Genomic DNA, 16,523 nt, shown 5'->3' with positions numbered 1-16,523 from the left:
GAGTATTAAGCCTATCAATGTACATTATTACTATTTGTCAAAACAGAGTTTCAGCTACCATTGTACTGCACAGTTGCCTATTTCAGTAAGGACAGAGTCCAGCAAATTGTTTCGTAGGTGACTGGCTGTTTAACCACTAGCTGAATGTTTAACGACTCGGTACCATGCAAAGTTCATTTTTCAAGTCAGATGTTGATTACCCACAGAGATCAGGAAGCAATCCTTCCTCCTTCACATGGTTATCCCACTTCCCCACACAGCACTGCACAATTGGCTGGGAACATTATGGGAGTTTTCAACTTCCTTGAAAGCATCAGATAATGACCATTTGAGAGACAGGATCCTGGACTAGCCGGATAAATGGTATATCACATCCTTTGTTCCTATGCTCTTGGTCTTTTCCACAGTTTTTGTCCCTCTCTGCCACAGAAATGATTTATGTTTTAAAACGTTGCTTACATTTGCAGCATTCCCATTGATCTGGAACCCCAAACTTTTGGGCAGAATGTAATCATGTGTCACCCAGCTCTAGTGTGACAGTGCTGGAGTGAATGATGCACTCTATAGAAGATCAGGCACCATTTCATAAGGTGCAGATACATAGAGAGGAGAACACATGTTAAGATAGGGTTGCGTGCTCAGAATGCAGGGTAGTATACGTCCGTACATATTCATTGAAGTCTTCAAGGATCCTCACTGAAGTCAGTGAAGATTAAACATAATATATGTAATAAACAAGGGAACTCATCCAAATAAAAAATGAACTGATTTAAACAATGCATTCAAATAAAAAGGATCAATTTATCCTTAAGTCTCAGTGGATGTCATTGAATTGTCAGTATTTACTAACAGTTATCTCACATGGTATCTCAGATGGCCCAGAGTTCCCTATACTGAGAGGAATAACTATAGAACTTAGGAGGCCTCTGTCAGGACTTGCTTGTACATGCTGATTTGTTAAAGGTGGCCACACAACACTACCAGGTAGAGTAGTGGAATTCCCTCTGATGAGCTTCAGAAAGTCTTGTGGACAGAACAAGAGATGACTTGAGGTTGAATCTTGCTCCATTCAAATGTCAGAGAAAGAGCAATCATTGTAGAATGAGACCTTGAAAACCCTGCTGTCAGTGATGCAGAATGTCACAAGTGAACTCAAGGCGATGTATATAATATGCCTCTGTCAACTAGTTTTTCTAGTCCTTCTACAACTTGTCTGACCAGCTGTATTACGAATATCATTACGGTACCATCCTGTACTGAAGCGTATTTTTCCTTCTGGGAACACTACAAAAAGAAATTACACTACTTCACCACTACAAAATTTTGGTCACTATTATTTTTGTTGAGTCTTCCCAGGAAGATTGAATTGGTCAAGAGGCCTGCAGACAACACACCCCCTCTGTTTGGAAACAGTGACAACAAGAAATGTTTTAAAAATGCAGAAAGAAGTGTCAGTGTTCAATTTACTGCAAGGGATTAATATTTTCTAGATAGCATATCAACATCTCTACTGCCTCAACTAATACTGGCAGCCTTACTGTTCCCAGAAGCAAGCAGTCGCCCTGGTCACCAATTTCTGGGGGATGCCAAATCATTGTCGGGGAGATAGGGCACATCTCTCAGCCACTCTGTTGTGTTTTGTTGTGTCTTTTTGGTCAGCCATTTGAGGGGTGGGGCGTGAGCACCAAAACTATTTTCTGCCCTGGGCAGCAAAACATCTAGGGCTAGCCCTCACTATTCCTTTATAGTCTCACAACAGCTGGTACAAGAACCTTCTCCTCTACAATTTCTGCCACTTCAATGAGTCTTTCTGACAGTGTTTATGGGTGGCACAATGTACAATAAAAGCTCAGTTATGCAAACCCCAAGAGTGGAAGCTTGTCTTTGGAAAAGGACAGGTTCCCAACCCCGACATAATAATGGCATGAAGAAATGAAGTATGAGAAATCCTTTCAAAAAAATATGGTAAGGAACCTTGTACCAAGATCAAGTACATTTTATAATATATGGTTACCACTCTTGGAATTTGAACACACTAAAAATCACAGATAATAAGAGGCTGACGAAACACAACAGGGTCCTTAAAGGTAACAAATACAGATTATGATAAGATTTGCTTAAACTTGTTTTGAAAGTTCATGTATGTGAATGATAAAATAAAGTGCGTTTTTAAAAAATTAGGCAGACCTTTCCTCACCTGACTACTGCTTCAATGGGACTGCTCACAGCAGCAAGGATTGTAAAATTAGTCTCTAAAATTCCATTGTGTTAAACATAAAAACAGAGAATATTGATGGACCATTGATCTGAGCCCATATGGCCTTGTTATGTTCATATTTTCTCAGTTTTGACATTATTTGCAGGGCTCATGTTCTTTATACTGTACTGAAAGTCAATGCTGCTATTTGCAAGAGTCAGTACTATGCCTGGTAGTTTGCAGATTCAGGACCTCAGAGCCTGATCCAGAGCTCATTGAAGTCAATGGAAAGATTCCTATGGACTTCAAAGGGTTTGAGATTAGGCTCTAGGGTCCTGAATCTGCAAACTACAAAGCATAGTATTTTTGGGAATAGTTGCATGTGAATAGCTATCAAATAGCATGAAGTAAAGATGCAGCTGCGAGCCGAAAAATCATTAATTAGCAAAAATTAAGAAGTACCGCAGTATTTTCCATAAAGAAAAGGGTTTTTCTTTTTAAAATATATAGCTTGCCCTGATCCAGTCAAGTGCTTAAGCACATGCATAACTGTGAGTAGTCTCAGTAAAGTCAATGGGACTACTCACATACATAAAGTGACAAACAGGCTTTAGTACTTTGCCATATCTTTTTTTCCCACAGACCTGAAATTACTGTCCTCCAAACTCACAGCTGCTGTTAGACATGATACCATACACTAGTTATGTAGTATAAATCTATCAGTCCATGCATTCTGGTGCTATAAGCTGCTTACATGCTATTCTAATACAGTGAACGTGCCCAGGACAAAACATAGGTTTCTGTTGGGTTGCATGGGTATAAGCAAGGGGTGGATTTGTCCACATGCAGCAAATTAACCCTAAAAATCAAGTTTCAAAATGAAAAAAAAAATAAAAATTAAAAAAATAAAAATAAAAATTAAGCAGTGCAAACCTGAACACTGATGTGCTAATTGTGTTCATAAACCCTGTTCACACTTTGATTTCCATCTTCTGTCAATTCATAAGCACAAATAGAGTCCTGGAACCATTCTTCCTATCCTGTTGAAAGGAAGGGTCCTTTAAAAAGTAATTCATTGTTATTCAGTGGCGTACACCTACCAAAATGAGAGGAATGTTAAGTCTCTAGGACAGCCACGTTGTTCCCAAATTATAACAATGATTACATTTGGCCTGTGCAAAAATCTATATATTTTTGGCCCTTTTCTTTTCTGTTCCTGGCCAAGAAATCTGAAATCCTATGAAAAATACCATTAATCCATGAAAAATACCTTCTATTCTAGCATTAAACGTCACCAATTTCCGTTTTCAAAATTCAGTGCAATTTTATGTGATATCTGCTTAACCCAGCAATAAAGCAAAATGGCTTTTGCTATTGTTAAATAATAAGCTGTGTAAATTTCATCTGTTCAGCATGTATGTGGTGCTTTCAACACTGAAAAAAGCTATTTCCAGTGGTTATGGTTTTTGATGTTTATAATTTGAAGTAATCCATACACTATTATCATTCCGGAGAAATTCAGGGAGTTTTTTTGTGTACCAGCAGCAGAGAATCCTGTGGCACCTTATAGACTAACAGACGTTTTGGAGCGTGAGCTTTCGTGGGTAAATACCCACTGCGTCTGACGAAGTGGGTATTCACCCACGAAAGCTCACGCTCCAAAACGTCTATTAGTCTATAAGGTGCCACAGGATTCTCTGCTGCTTTTACAGATCTAGACTAACACAGCTACCCCTCTGATACTTTTTGTGTACCTTTATTCAAACCTATAAGATCTTAGGAAATAATAACAAAACATATTTCATCATGAATCAAACCTTGAGGCTAGAATGGACTTGGTTCACTGCTTTTGTATTTATAGTTTCTACTATAGTATATTTTGACCCTCAATTGTATGATTACACTTCCAAATATTTCATGTGAAGCCTGATTTTTGTCATGGCGAGTTACTTTGTCCCCATTGCATGAAGAAGTAAAAAATGCTGAACTTCTTAAAATGTATCTCTGAAAATGATGTAAAAGTAGTTGGCAGTGTGTATATATACCATCACTACACATTGAATTGTGTTGTGGCAAATGGGAAATGGAATACATTTTTGCATTTTACAGATGAAGTCTTTATCTTAGCAAAGGTCATTAATTAAATACTGTAATATGAGTTGAAATCATTTTTTTCCATATATTTAGGTTCTGATTTTCAGAGCTGGTCAACTTCCACAACTGCCCTTGACTGCAAGTGTTTCAGCATTTCTGAAAATAAAGCCCGTTATGTCTTTGTATAGTTATAGAACCAAATTAAGGCAAACCAGGGCTCTACATGCATCACAACAAAGGGTCCCTTGTGGCTCTGCCACTGTGGCCCTGCCCTAGGGCTAAGGGCTCATCTGCATTTCAAATGATAGTAGCAGGATTCCCCAACCCCCGAAAAGCATCAATGTTGAGCAGAGGTCCCTGCTTCCCTCACTCTGGAGAAGCAGAGACGGCCCCATCATTGACTTAGCAGAGAGGATTTATCTGCATGTGAGTAAGCAAGGCCTGCAGCTCTTTTTTCCTCCTTGCATACAGAATCCTTGTTCATTTCCTAGGGCAGAATTGACAGTGCTCCCCTTAGCAGCATATCTTGGGGTTAACACCTCATTTAGCTTCATGGGGTAGTTTGTCTGTCTCTGAGCTCTTGTTTCAGGCTTTCTGCAGATGCAGACACACTTCACTGCATGAGTTACCCTACCTCCATGTGTTCAAGCTTTTTATCACCATCGTGAGGGCTTACCCTTTTTGGTTTTTAATGAAAGCAGAAATTCTTGCATAATTACCTGAGTCCAGCCTCTGTGGTCCTAGACACAGGTTGATTGTGTCCATCACTGATTAGTATAGTCCTTATTAATTGGATGTGGCATATTAAGATTTAACAAAATGACATGACACAGATGGAGAAACTATTGAAGTCCTAGGGCAAGTGATTTCAGAATTTAGAAAATGTCACTAATGATCCTATCTGCCAGAATATAGCCACAAGGTGGTGGTGTGTTGTTCAGGTGAGGAGGAAAGTGACTGTAAATGAGCCTATCGAAACCCTTGCTTTAGTACTCCCATTTCCATGGACCATTCAGTCTCTGCAGCTTAGCTGCACAGCCACAGGAGTTACTCTCTCCCTTACACTAGAGTTCATCACTTGCCTTTTGGTGCAGAGCATGGTTACCATGGGCTCCAGTTTCATAACCAGGAAGGAATATGTTAAAAACATAGCTAGGGGTGGGCAGGAGGAAAAAGCTCCTGATTTTAACTCCCTACCCTCATCTCCATCCCTGATGAGTGCTAGAGACAAGTTTCTTCCCTTCCTGGAGGTTCTAGTAGGCCACTCTATAATGTTTTGGTATCAGCCAGACCAGTCAAGGGTTCTGTCACTGTAACTTTGGTACGTTAATGCTATGCTCCTGGGTGGCGCATGTAATAGATTGGGGAAGGCTGTGCCTCCCCAAACAGCCCCGTATGGCCCCACCCACGTTCCGCCCCAGGCTCCCTCCTGCTGCTAGTTGGCCCTAGCCCAGGCAGGCTGCTCCTCTTCCAAGAAGGGAATCTGGCTGAGGCTGGGGCAGCTAGGGCCGCCTAGCACTGGGAGGGCTTGTGGTGATGGGGCCACACTACCCAGTGCTCCAGGGTTGGGGGAGGGGTGAACTGTGCACCACCACTATGGGGTTGGAGGTGCTCAGGAGACCCAGGGCCGAGGGGGCTGGTGGCTGTTTGGCAGGGAGGGGGTTGGGGGGGGGCTGTGGGCTTCAGGGGGTAAAGGGAGCAGGAGTTGCAGGGCCTCAGTTGGAAGGGGTGGGTCTGGCCGGGGGCTAGTCTCCCTGAGCCTGTGGTTCACCCACCACCCATGGCTATGCTGCTGTGGCTCTGACAGCTGTAGCCAACTTACAAGCATAAAGATCTCAACCCTGGCTTCCATACACCAGGTTACTCCTGGCAGGTTCACTCCACTAGCCCTTCTGGTCCAAGTCCCCCCAAATTTATCTCCCTGAGTTCTTAACTACCAGCCACTTGAACTTTTCCCATCTGGTTTGTCACTCTTCAGGGAGTAAACTTGCCCCCAATTATCAGTTTTCCTAGTGACATATACTTCACACAGTTTGCACAACAGAGACCTGCTTAGGGTAAAAATAAATAAAGTTTATTTAATAGGAAAATTGTAGATTTACAGATGAAATAGTAAGGAAAACCAAACACATACAAGTTACACAGAAAATAAACACAAAGATGCAATCTACGGCTTTACATTTCCATATTAGCTAAATTTCCCTATCTACTACAAATTACCTATTGTCTCTGCATAGTTTCCCAGCATGTCCTGTGTCCTAGAGGGGATCCATTGTTTCACAGACAGCACCCTGCTTAAATGCTTGCCCTCAATTTCAGGACAACCTTCACTTCACCTTTTCCCTTTTAACAGACTTTAGATGTGCTTTTTCCCTGTCTCTCAGACTATGATTATTCGTGATTACACAGAGCACGAGAAACTCCCTCCTTCCTTAGTTTTCCCAAGACTGGGGTTTTCGTTTCTGTTTCAATGTCTTTCCTTTAATTTTAATTGTGCACCATTGTCTTTCCCTAGATTTTACAATGTTAGGTGCTTGCAATTAATTTTGTGTAAACAACTAGCTGGAGTGGTGTCTCTCCTTGCCTGATTACTTCACCCTCTATTGCGAGGTGATGCTGCAGTTGCATCCTAGTTACAATTACAATGTTCTACACCAGGGATCGGCAACCTTTGGCATGGGGCCCATCAGGGAAATCCACTGTTGGGCTGGGACAGTTTGTTTACCTGCAGTGTCCTCAGGTTCAGCCGATTGCAGCTCCCACTGGCTGCAGTTCACCATTCCAAGCCAATGGGGGCTGCGGGAAGCGACGGCCAGCACATCCCTCAGCCCACGCCGCTTTCTGCAGCCCCCATTAGCCTGAAATGGCAAACCGCGGCCAGTGGGAGCTGCATTTGGCTGAACCTGCGGATGCTGCAGGAAACAAACCATCCCAGCCTGTCAGAGGATTTCCCTGATGAGCTGCTTGCCAAAGGTTGCCGATCCCTGTTCTACAGATATACATATATTCCTAACTATAACATGAATCCAGATGATCTAATGACCTCAAGTTCAGACCATTACAAGTTTTCATTAAAGACCTTATTGACATATTTAGATACAATAATATTGTATACAGCCGATTCAGTTGCTTATTCTTTGGGGTTTAGACCTCTTTTTCTCCGCTTGGGGTATCTGGACTCTGATGTTCTGCCTGGATTTTTTTAATAAGAAATGAGTATTCAACCCAGTCAACTATTTTGTATATTTATTTTACATAGAAGAAGAAGATCTCAGCAACAAATACCTCAGTATGTTCAGCCATCAACCTTGCTGACTGACATTCCATAAATTATGTAAGACCCCATTCCCACATTAAGATGAAGACAGATTTCTTAAGCATGTTCCAAGAGCCTTGTAGTCTGAATGGCAAGAGCTCCGTTATTGTAAGTGGTGAGTGGGGTAAGTGAAAATAAACAATGGAATAGAGGTTGTCACAGAATAACAACTGAATTAGGCTTCATAGTCATGTGTCTGTAGATGCAAGAGCAAAGACTGTTCACAAACCTGTATTTGGTTGTATATGGTATAATAATAGTGTTTGCTTTTTTCCATAGGACTTTCTATTCTTTTGAAATCTAAGCAATGGGTAATCCTGGCCACTGTTGTTGTTAAGATAAACTTTAGAAGTCTTTTAGGGATTGTCAGCTTTCCTTTTTACTTATTGCAAATTGTGATTATGAAATGAAGACTGTATCTATGAAAGGAATGAGACACAGAGTAAAGAGTATGATTAGATTAATTAATCTACTTCAGATATTTTAAGTCATCCAAGTTTACCTAGTCATTGTTGTACAATTCATCTGTTTGAAAATACATAGAGACGACTTTGATGGATGTAAATAGGTTAAGCAATATCCTGCAGGGATTAAAAGGCTCTCTCTCTCTCATTCTCTCTTGCTCTCTCTGTCTCTCTGGGATTGTTCTACTTTATTGCTTACCCAAAACAAAACAAAAAAAAGGGAAATTTGCATGGAATAAAACTACCCACTAGACTTCAGTGACTAGTGAAAAATTATTTATTTGATGACAAGCATTAAGCAGTATTTAGAACAATCACTTCTGGAGAAACCTCCTTGACATTTATCATCCAATCAGAAAAAGCTGGTATGGGAAAGACCTGTTGGGTCGCACATTTTTGTCCTTTGCAATGTAGAATCATTCCCTATATTGCATATTCTCAAATGCTTTGCCAGACTCATTTAAAATATTTCAAGGGAAGGGGATTTGTGTGTGTGTATGTGTGTGTGTATGTGCAGAGAGAGGATCTAAATAGAAAATAGGTTTTACATGCTCAGTATTGTATGTATACTACCCTTCCTGTTTCAACATTTAAATCAGCATCACTGGCCTCAGAACTGTTGTTGATATGTTGAAATGTACAAATTGCGTGCAGTTTGGGATTTTGTGATCAAAATATTTTGATATTCGCAAAACTAATCAAAATTAACAACTTTTTTCTAGTCATTTAAATCCATGTTCTTTTTCAAGGAACATAGAAGAAAATTGTTTTTTTAGCTCACAGGAAACTTGTACTATGTTTTAGGGGGAGACTATCACGTCCAAAAAGGTAAACTGGCATTAATGAGTGCCAGGTAACTACTGTTCATATACTGTTCATATTATTTTGTATTAGATTTTATTCTGCCTCATCTTTCATTTTTGAATCAGTCTGTATATATTTGTTTTAGTCCCTGCTAAATAGAACATAAAACTAATAAGTCTGAAGTTTGAGTGGGTTTGAAATTAGGCAAAATGATTTGCCCAGCCCTGTTGTTAATAGAATTTGTGCACGCAACTCCCCATATAGCACTTTGAAGTTGTACTAAGTGACAGCAATCTCATTCTGATCAGAAGAAGAGCCATATGGCTCCATTAGGTGATTGGCTGGTTTTTATGGTAGCTCAGAACAAAACACTTGTGATCTTTAAGTCTGTGCAAATTAGTTATGTAGATGGGCAAAAATAGCAGTGCAAACACATATGGCTTCATAGTTTCAATCTTTTCCACTTAATCTCCTTATAGGAGACACATAAGGAGGATTCCAATTGATCAAGGTGAAAAGAGAAGAAAGAAATCAGCTGGATTTTTTTCATACAAGGAATCTATATAGATAGTGCTGGTTGCGCCAGGAAAATTTCACTATTCAGTCTGAAGAACAAAATGAGGTAAGACTGAGGTTACTTTAGATCATATCTGTAGAGTGCTTAGACTTCCCACCACCCAAGACATAGCATTAGGGTTGAAGCTACATTAGGAGCGGGAGCTACATGTGTACATCTAGAGGAGAATGTATCTGAGAGGGACTCGGCATAAAACTTGTAGTCACTGATGTTCATGATGATCCTAATCCTTTGTATAAAGATGAATCCAAGAGTCCTTGCCTGTTACTGTATTCTTGTGTTCATCCTTTGCTACTTGTGGATATGATGCAAATCACATGAAAGAAATTAATTGCCTCTTTCATTGTCCACAGTTGTTTTAGACCATGTTATATCAATATACTGTTTCCTGTTGTACCTTTAGGTTTGATAAGAGGTAATTAAAAAGAGTCTTACTGTGTGCTTTTAAAACACTTTGAGCTAGGTTCACAAAAATACTTAGGTGTTGTGACACTCAGCATCGCCATACCTAACTTTTAGGCACTTGGAAAATCACTGTTATTCACCAGGGCTCCTTATATGGAATGGAGGGAGATAGGTGCCTCAGAATGGAACCCAGAATTCTAGGTGGTACATCAGTTAAGCTAACCAATTGGAGATGCTGAGCTGAGAGGTGTGTGCTAAGCCCTTCCCTCTCTTGGAAATAGGAGCCTCCCTCTGTTCAGGAGTTTCAGCTGCAGACCCACTCTTGGCATTAGGTGCCTATTCCATTTTGGAAGAGGTTGGAGGCTCCCTCATAATTTTTAGTCCAGTGGTTAGGATACTCAGTTGCGACCTGGGAGACCCCCAGTTCAAGTCACCTCGGAGAAAGGATTTTAACTGGAATCTGTCACCCCTCAGGTGAGTGCTCTAACCATTGAGTTATGGATAGTCGGAAGTGGGGCTTCTCAGTCTCTCCTGCTGCTTCTACAGGCGAGATTGAGGAGGCCCCACATCAGAAAATCTCTTAGCCGAATAGTTAGAGTATTCTCATGTGCAGTGGCTTAGCCTGGATCAAAATCCCTTCTTCCCCCGCTGGTGGACTGGGGGTGTTGTCCACATCCCAGGTGAGTACCCTAACTCCTGCTCTGGCCATATTGTATAAGTTCACCTATGGGGGGGGGGGCAGTCTGGAAGGCAAAGTGTGAGCATAGTTACTGGATTGGGCCATGTAGGTGAGTTAGGCAGAAGAATTCCAGTTTCCCCTTGTTCATGCATCTATCTGGGGCTTAGGCATCTGGGCATCAGGCATGGGGCTGCAGTGTGCATGCCCAAAGACAGAAACACAGGTGCTAAGGGAACTTTTACCCCCCCAAAAGTCATTGCTGAGTAAGTTTATGTGCCTACAGTGTTCAGCAGAAACTGAACAAGGGTTTTGTAAACCCCCAGTGGGACCTGATTTAGATGCCAAAAGTGACAGTTAGGCACCTTACTCCTTTTGTGAATTAAGCCTTACTGACCTACAAAACTGTGAATGGTAGTAGGTCATTCATAGATTCTAGGACTGGAAGGGACCTTGACAGGTCATCGAGTCCAGTCCCCTGCCCTCATGGCAGGACCAAATACTGTCTAGACCATCCCTGCTAGACATTTATCATATACGAGAGAAAGTGTTAACGCTGGGTCTTAGAATGTCGACTGCTGGCCTGTTAGCTTTGTTGCTGCAGAATCAGTAAAAATATATTTCCACCAATAAGTAAAAATCATGAGAATTTTTAAATGGACATTTTGACATTCAAACTACATTTTCCAAAGGTAGGAAGTATTCAAACAACTGTGTAACGTGAAATAATGCATGAATGTTAATAACTCACACATTAGCTATTTCATGCTGCTTTGTTTTCAGTGTTAATTTTTCATTGTGCTGGTGAATGTAACCTTTCAAAACAATTGTAAACTAAAAGCTCCACAACAAATTGGCCCAATAGTCACCACAAGCTCTTAGCAATCATCCTAAAATTTGACACTGATGTAGGTTTTGCTCACAAGAGGACCATTGCTGAACTGGGTATTGTGTTATTGAATTGACATTTAATTGTATATTGTCAGTCCCAGAGATGGTGGGTTCTGTAGGTCAGCGATTACTTGAAAGCATATTTTGCTACTATGCTTGCAATCCAATAAAAAGGATGAGCACTTCAACTTAAAGTGTTTAGTTTTCCCATCTGTTAGGAAACTTACATATATTCACAGACTGCAAGACAAAGTAGCTAAGGCAAACAAGCAAGACATATTGAAAGTTACAAGCTGTTTATCTGAAGTAGATAATATTGTCCTCATAAAAGTTTTTATCACGGTGTAACTTTAATTGGTATCACACTGACATTGGGAAGAATGCTGACATTTTTATTTATACTAAGAAAGTGTCAGGTAAGGTGAAAGCATTATAAAAGTGCCACATTCTGCCACTTTATTCATGTTGAGTAGTATCTTTCTTTGTGAGTAGCCCCACTTTCTTCAATGGTATCCTAGAAACCAGTGACTCTGAAAAGAACTGAGAGATCATGGTAGATAACAAATTGAGCATGTGGTCCGAGTGCAATGCTTTAGCTAAGAGGGTAAATGTAATTCTTGGAAGTATAAGCAGGGGAATATCGAGTAGAAATAGGGCGATGGTATTCCATATATGGCAGTAGTAAGACCATTACTGAATACAATCTCCAGTTCTCGTGCCCACAATTCAAACAGGATGTAGAAAAATTGGAGAGGCTTCAGGAAAGAGCTGCATAGAAAACATGCCTTATCAGGAGAGACTAAAGAAGCTCAGTCTATTTAGTGTATCTAAAAGATGTGCCATAGCTCAAATACAAGTTATGGGCTTGATGCAGAAATTATCAAGAAGTCTTCTGTTTATGTAATGCAGGAGATCAGACTGATGATAATTAATGGTCACTTCTGGTCTCAAAATCTATGAATCTAAGGATTTCTCTACACTTAAAATGCAACAGCAGCTCAGCTGGGCCACTGCAGCTGGGCTGCTGTAGCACTTCTATGTAGACATTATCTACACGGATGGAAGGGATTCTACCATCAGCATAAGTAATCTACCTCCCCGAGATGCGGTAGATAGGTCTTCTGTTGACCTAGCACTGTCTATCTGGGGACTTACTCTGACTTGACAATGCCACTCAGGTGTGGATTTTTCACACCCCTGATTGATGTAGTTAAACAGACCTAATTTTCTAATGTAGACTGGTCTAAGAATCTGTGAAGTTTTGTAAGGCTGATAGAATCTGACCCTCAGTCACATACACTATAACTTTTATTGAAATATCTATTTTGGGGATTGTGATACAATGCTTTAATTCCTCCTTTTCTAAAATATTTCTAAAGACACTGGAAATATGTAGCCTTTCAGATTGCAGTAGCTACACCTTCCGGCAAATATAAGATCTGAAGATATGCAGATTACAGTCTCTGAATTGTCATGATGATGAGTTGAATAGGTACCACTTCACAATTCTTGTTAGGTTCTGATGCAATGATGTTAAAATACCAAAAATATTAATGTATGCTATGTGTTTTGAACTACGTAAGTGTGTTGTACTTTGATCTTCCTCAGTATTCTGTATCTTAACTGCGTCTCATTCCATTCTCTTTTCACAGGCTAATAAGACTGGAAAGTTGGCAGAAATGTAATGACAAGCAAATCAAAACACAGCATTTTGAAAGGTCAAAATGGGATGTTACATCCTTATTATCCCAAGAATATAAGAGTGTAATACCATGGCACTATTTTCCAGTGAAAAAGATTTTAATCAAGAGCTGAAAATGGAACAACTTTATTTCTTTCTTCTGACAAAGATTATAACAAGGCTGTGAAATAAATGTCTTCCTGTTGTAATCTTCCAAGTGTGGATCCTACTTGTATGTCAAACACCTAAACTATACCAAAGAGTTCAAACCTATATTATGCATTTCATCAGTATCTATAACTATATACAGTGGATATCTTTTAGAATTCAACATTTGCCTTCTGAAATCACACATGCCCATTTTAGCTGATGCATTGCATCTCTGTTTTACATTGGCTCCTTCCTCAAGATATGGAGACGCTTTAAGGCAAAGAAATTTACAATGAATCCAATAACTTAGTAACAAACTACTAAACATATGAAACTGTCATGATCTGATCTGTCGAGTTTAGTCATTACACACGTGAAGACTCTTCCTCTAGGACTACAGGTCTGAGGAAACAAAAGGTAAGCTATAAGAGAAATGTTACATTTTTCAACACCTAAACATACCTTTAAGGTTCCTATAACCAAGACTATTCCTAATTATTGAGCAAATGATGTAATTAAAATTAAAGTTAGACACGGGAAAAGCAGAGCTCTTGTTTACTAGCTAAAAACCCTTCTGCTTATCCAGCCTGATATTTGAGAAGTTTGATACAATGTGTAGAATTACAGTTTAGGTGTTAGCAATGTTAAAATCTGTTACGCAGAAACATTAAATTCTTTCAAACCATAACCAGCTTTTAAATATTGTTAGTGCTATCGGTATGGGTGGATCCTGCTCAAGATCTGTCAGGTAGAAATTAAGAGAAGACAAAGTGATGTTCATATATGTATTTTCCAGGGAAATAAGCCTGAAGAAATTCCATCTTCATGATACTTTCAAATCAGCATCTTGCTGAGGAAAGCCATTTAGCTTTGGTGGCTTGGACGTGACAGCACCAGAAGATTTTTGGTTTCCCATGTTTTGGTTTTAAGTGAACAACCACTCTCTGGTACTTGAGCTTCACCTTAGTCATGCACATTACTTTGTCCTCTCTGATTGCCCTGCCATAGTTCAGTGATAAGGAGCGGGGGAGATCAGGTGACTTGATCCAAAAATTTTTTCCAGGCCTTGAGTACAAAAAGTATTTGTTTTTTTTTCCTTTCCTTGTTGATTTCCTTTTCCACTAGAGACTGCAGATACATATGTCATCCTTTGTTTTCAGCTATAAGGTAGAATAGTTTTTCAGTGTACTCACAATCTGCAACATATTTTGAAACTTCAAAGATTTTGCAAAACTACACATAAAAAATCCTTAATGGTTGTTCATTTCATAAGTATCTATAGAAATTAATGTTTTCTTAGTGTCTAGAAAAATTCCACAAACGGCAATTTAATGTATTATGTCTGGTTCTTTGTAACTTAACATAATTTGTTAGTTATGAAACTAAAATTGCTGTACTGAACTCTCCTCTGTAATAATGTGCCTACTGTTAATATGAGGATGCAGATATACAGACAATACAAAACGGTAAATGGTATGATGCCTTGTTTGTGAAGTTATTAAATCTTTATAACACAAATACATTAACATCCTCCTTGCATTTGAAATTTGTACTAATATATCTGATTGCGTACAAACATGCTGCTAAGAAATCCTCATAGATTTCATTGTATACTAGGGATCGGCAACCTTTGGCGCACAGCTCTCCAGAGTAACCATCCTGGTGGTCCAGGCCGAGCTGGACCAGTTTGTTTATCTGCCGCGTCCACAGGTTCGGCCAATTGCAGCTCTCACTGGCCAATGGGGGCTACAGGAAGCGGCGCAGGCCTAGCGGGCTGTGTGCCAAAGGTGGCTGGTCCCTGTTGTACACCTTTTTTCCTAGATATGGACAAAACAACATTAACACCTATGATTAGATGGAGAATTTCAGCTTTTGATAGGACACTGTGCTTACACTTTTCATACTGTGCATTTTAAAAACTATATATCTGGATAGTCATACAGTAGACTGCCATATTTATAATGAAACCAGAATGGAACATCAAGTAACTTTTTGGTGGTTGTTATACTCTTTTCAGTTTTGCCTTTGTGATTAGGTTGTTACTGTTGTCATTTGTAACATTACCCAAAGTTCCCTATGCTTAGCACAGGAAATTCCTAGGAAATACTGTGACTACCAGAGGCATCATTGTTTAGTTACCGCATGCAAATTAGAAGTTATAAAGGATAATTTATGTTTTGAAAACACTCAGAATAGTCACATGTACACCAGAGATGCAAATCATAGAATCATAGAATATCAAGTTGGAAGAGACCTCAGGAGGAACAGGATCACATGATTTCCTATGAGCAGAACTCCTTACTTATACATAAATGAAAAAAGATGAGGGGTGAGGAAGAGTCTATTGTTGAAATAGGAACAAGATTGAGGTAGAGGAGAAGAAAGAGGAAAGTGATATGTGAGTGGAAGGTGTTTGGTAAAGGAGCAGAAAAGGATAAGGTCCATGATGGAGCAAGCCCATTGAGCTTTTTAAGAACAAGGAGGGTTTCTTTTTAATGGATTCTTGAAATAAATGGCCCAATTTACAATAGACTGTTTTTCAAATTCACACAAGTGGAGGCTGCATATTGGGCCTCACTGAAAATGTACTCCTTTGTGTGCACAAATGTGGATCTGCATGTGCAGTTGGGTTCATGGCATGTTTTGTAGGTTCAACAGACCATAGGGGCACATAGTGGAAGCCTGACAAAGTGGGTGCTCCCACAATGTGTTTATAACAAAAATAAAAAACAAATGCAAGTACCTCCAGGGAATAATGCCGACAGCTCAAAATTTAGCTTTGGATGTATGTGCATTTGTTTTGTATTTTTGTCTCACACAACCCATTAGTTAGTATTTTATGTATGAATAAACCATAAACTGGAAAATACACTAACGACCCATGAAAGGAAAGCAGTTGCATTATTAAAGAGAGGTAAACATAATTTGATATGAAAGGCATTTTTAGAGACAGTAGATTCTGTCTGATTTACCAGTGTGCACACAGCAGTTAATATATCTTTCACCATTACTACCACCTGACAGCTGTTCAACATCCTATGGGAAATACAATGGTGGTCACAGTCCAGTTCACAGTGGATAGGTGTCAACGTCACAGAAATCGCCACCCCGACTGGTACTAACTGGCACATTTGTTGACATTCTCAGCAGAGAGGCCAGTGATTGAATGAACATGGAGACTGAATTGCAAGCTCCTCTGAAGAGAGAGAATCTGGGCCCAATCCTTCTCACTGAGTGGCAGTTCAGCAATATATTTCAACTGGTATAG

At 39.8% G+C, this 16,523-nt stretch overlaps 1 protein-coding gene across 2 annotated transcripts in view; it reads left to right on the top strand.

Moving 5' to 3' along the window:
- Positions 1-14,671, top strand: part of KHDRBS2 (KH RNA binding domain containing, signal transduction associated 2) — a 679,144-nt gene extending 664,473 nt beyond the window's left edge. For both annotated transcript variants that reach the window (XR_012655496.1, XR_012655495.1), the window contains 2 exons: positions 9,355-9,497; positions 13,077-14,671. The gene's annotated coding sequence lies outside the window, so the exon portion shown is untranslated. The remainder of the gene's footprint in view (positions 1-9,354; positions 9,498-13,076) is intronic.
- Positions 14,672-16,523: the final 1,852 nt, after the last annotated feature.

This window comes from Chelonoidis abingdonii, chromosome 3, assembly GCF_003597395.2.
Source record: "Chelonoidis abingdonii isolate Lonesome George chromosome 3, CheloAbing_2.0, whole genome shotgun sequence".
NCBI lineage: Eukaryota > Metazoa > Chordata > Testudines > Testudinidae > Chelonoidis > Chelonoidis abingdonii.
Note: the sequence above shows the minus strand (reverse complement) of the source record. Positions and strands in the feature narration are given on the sequence as shown.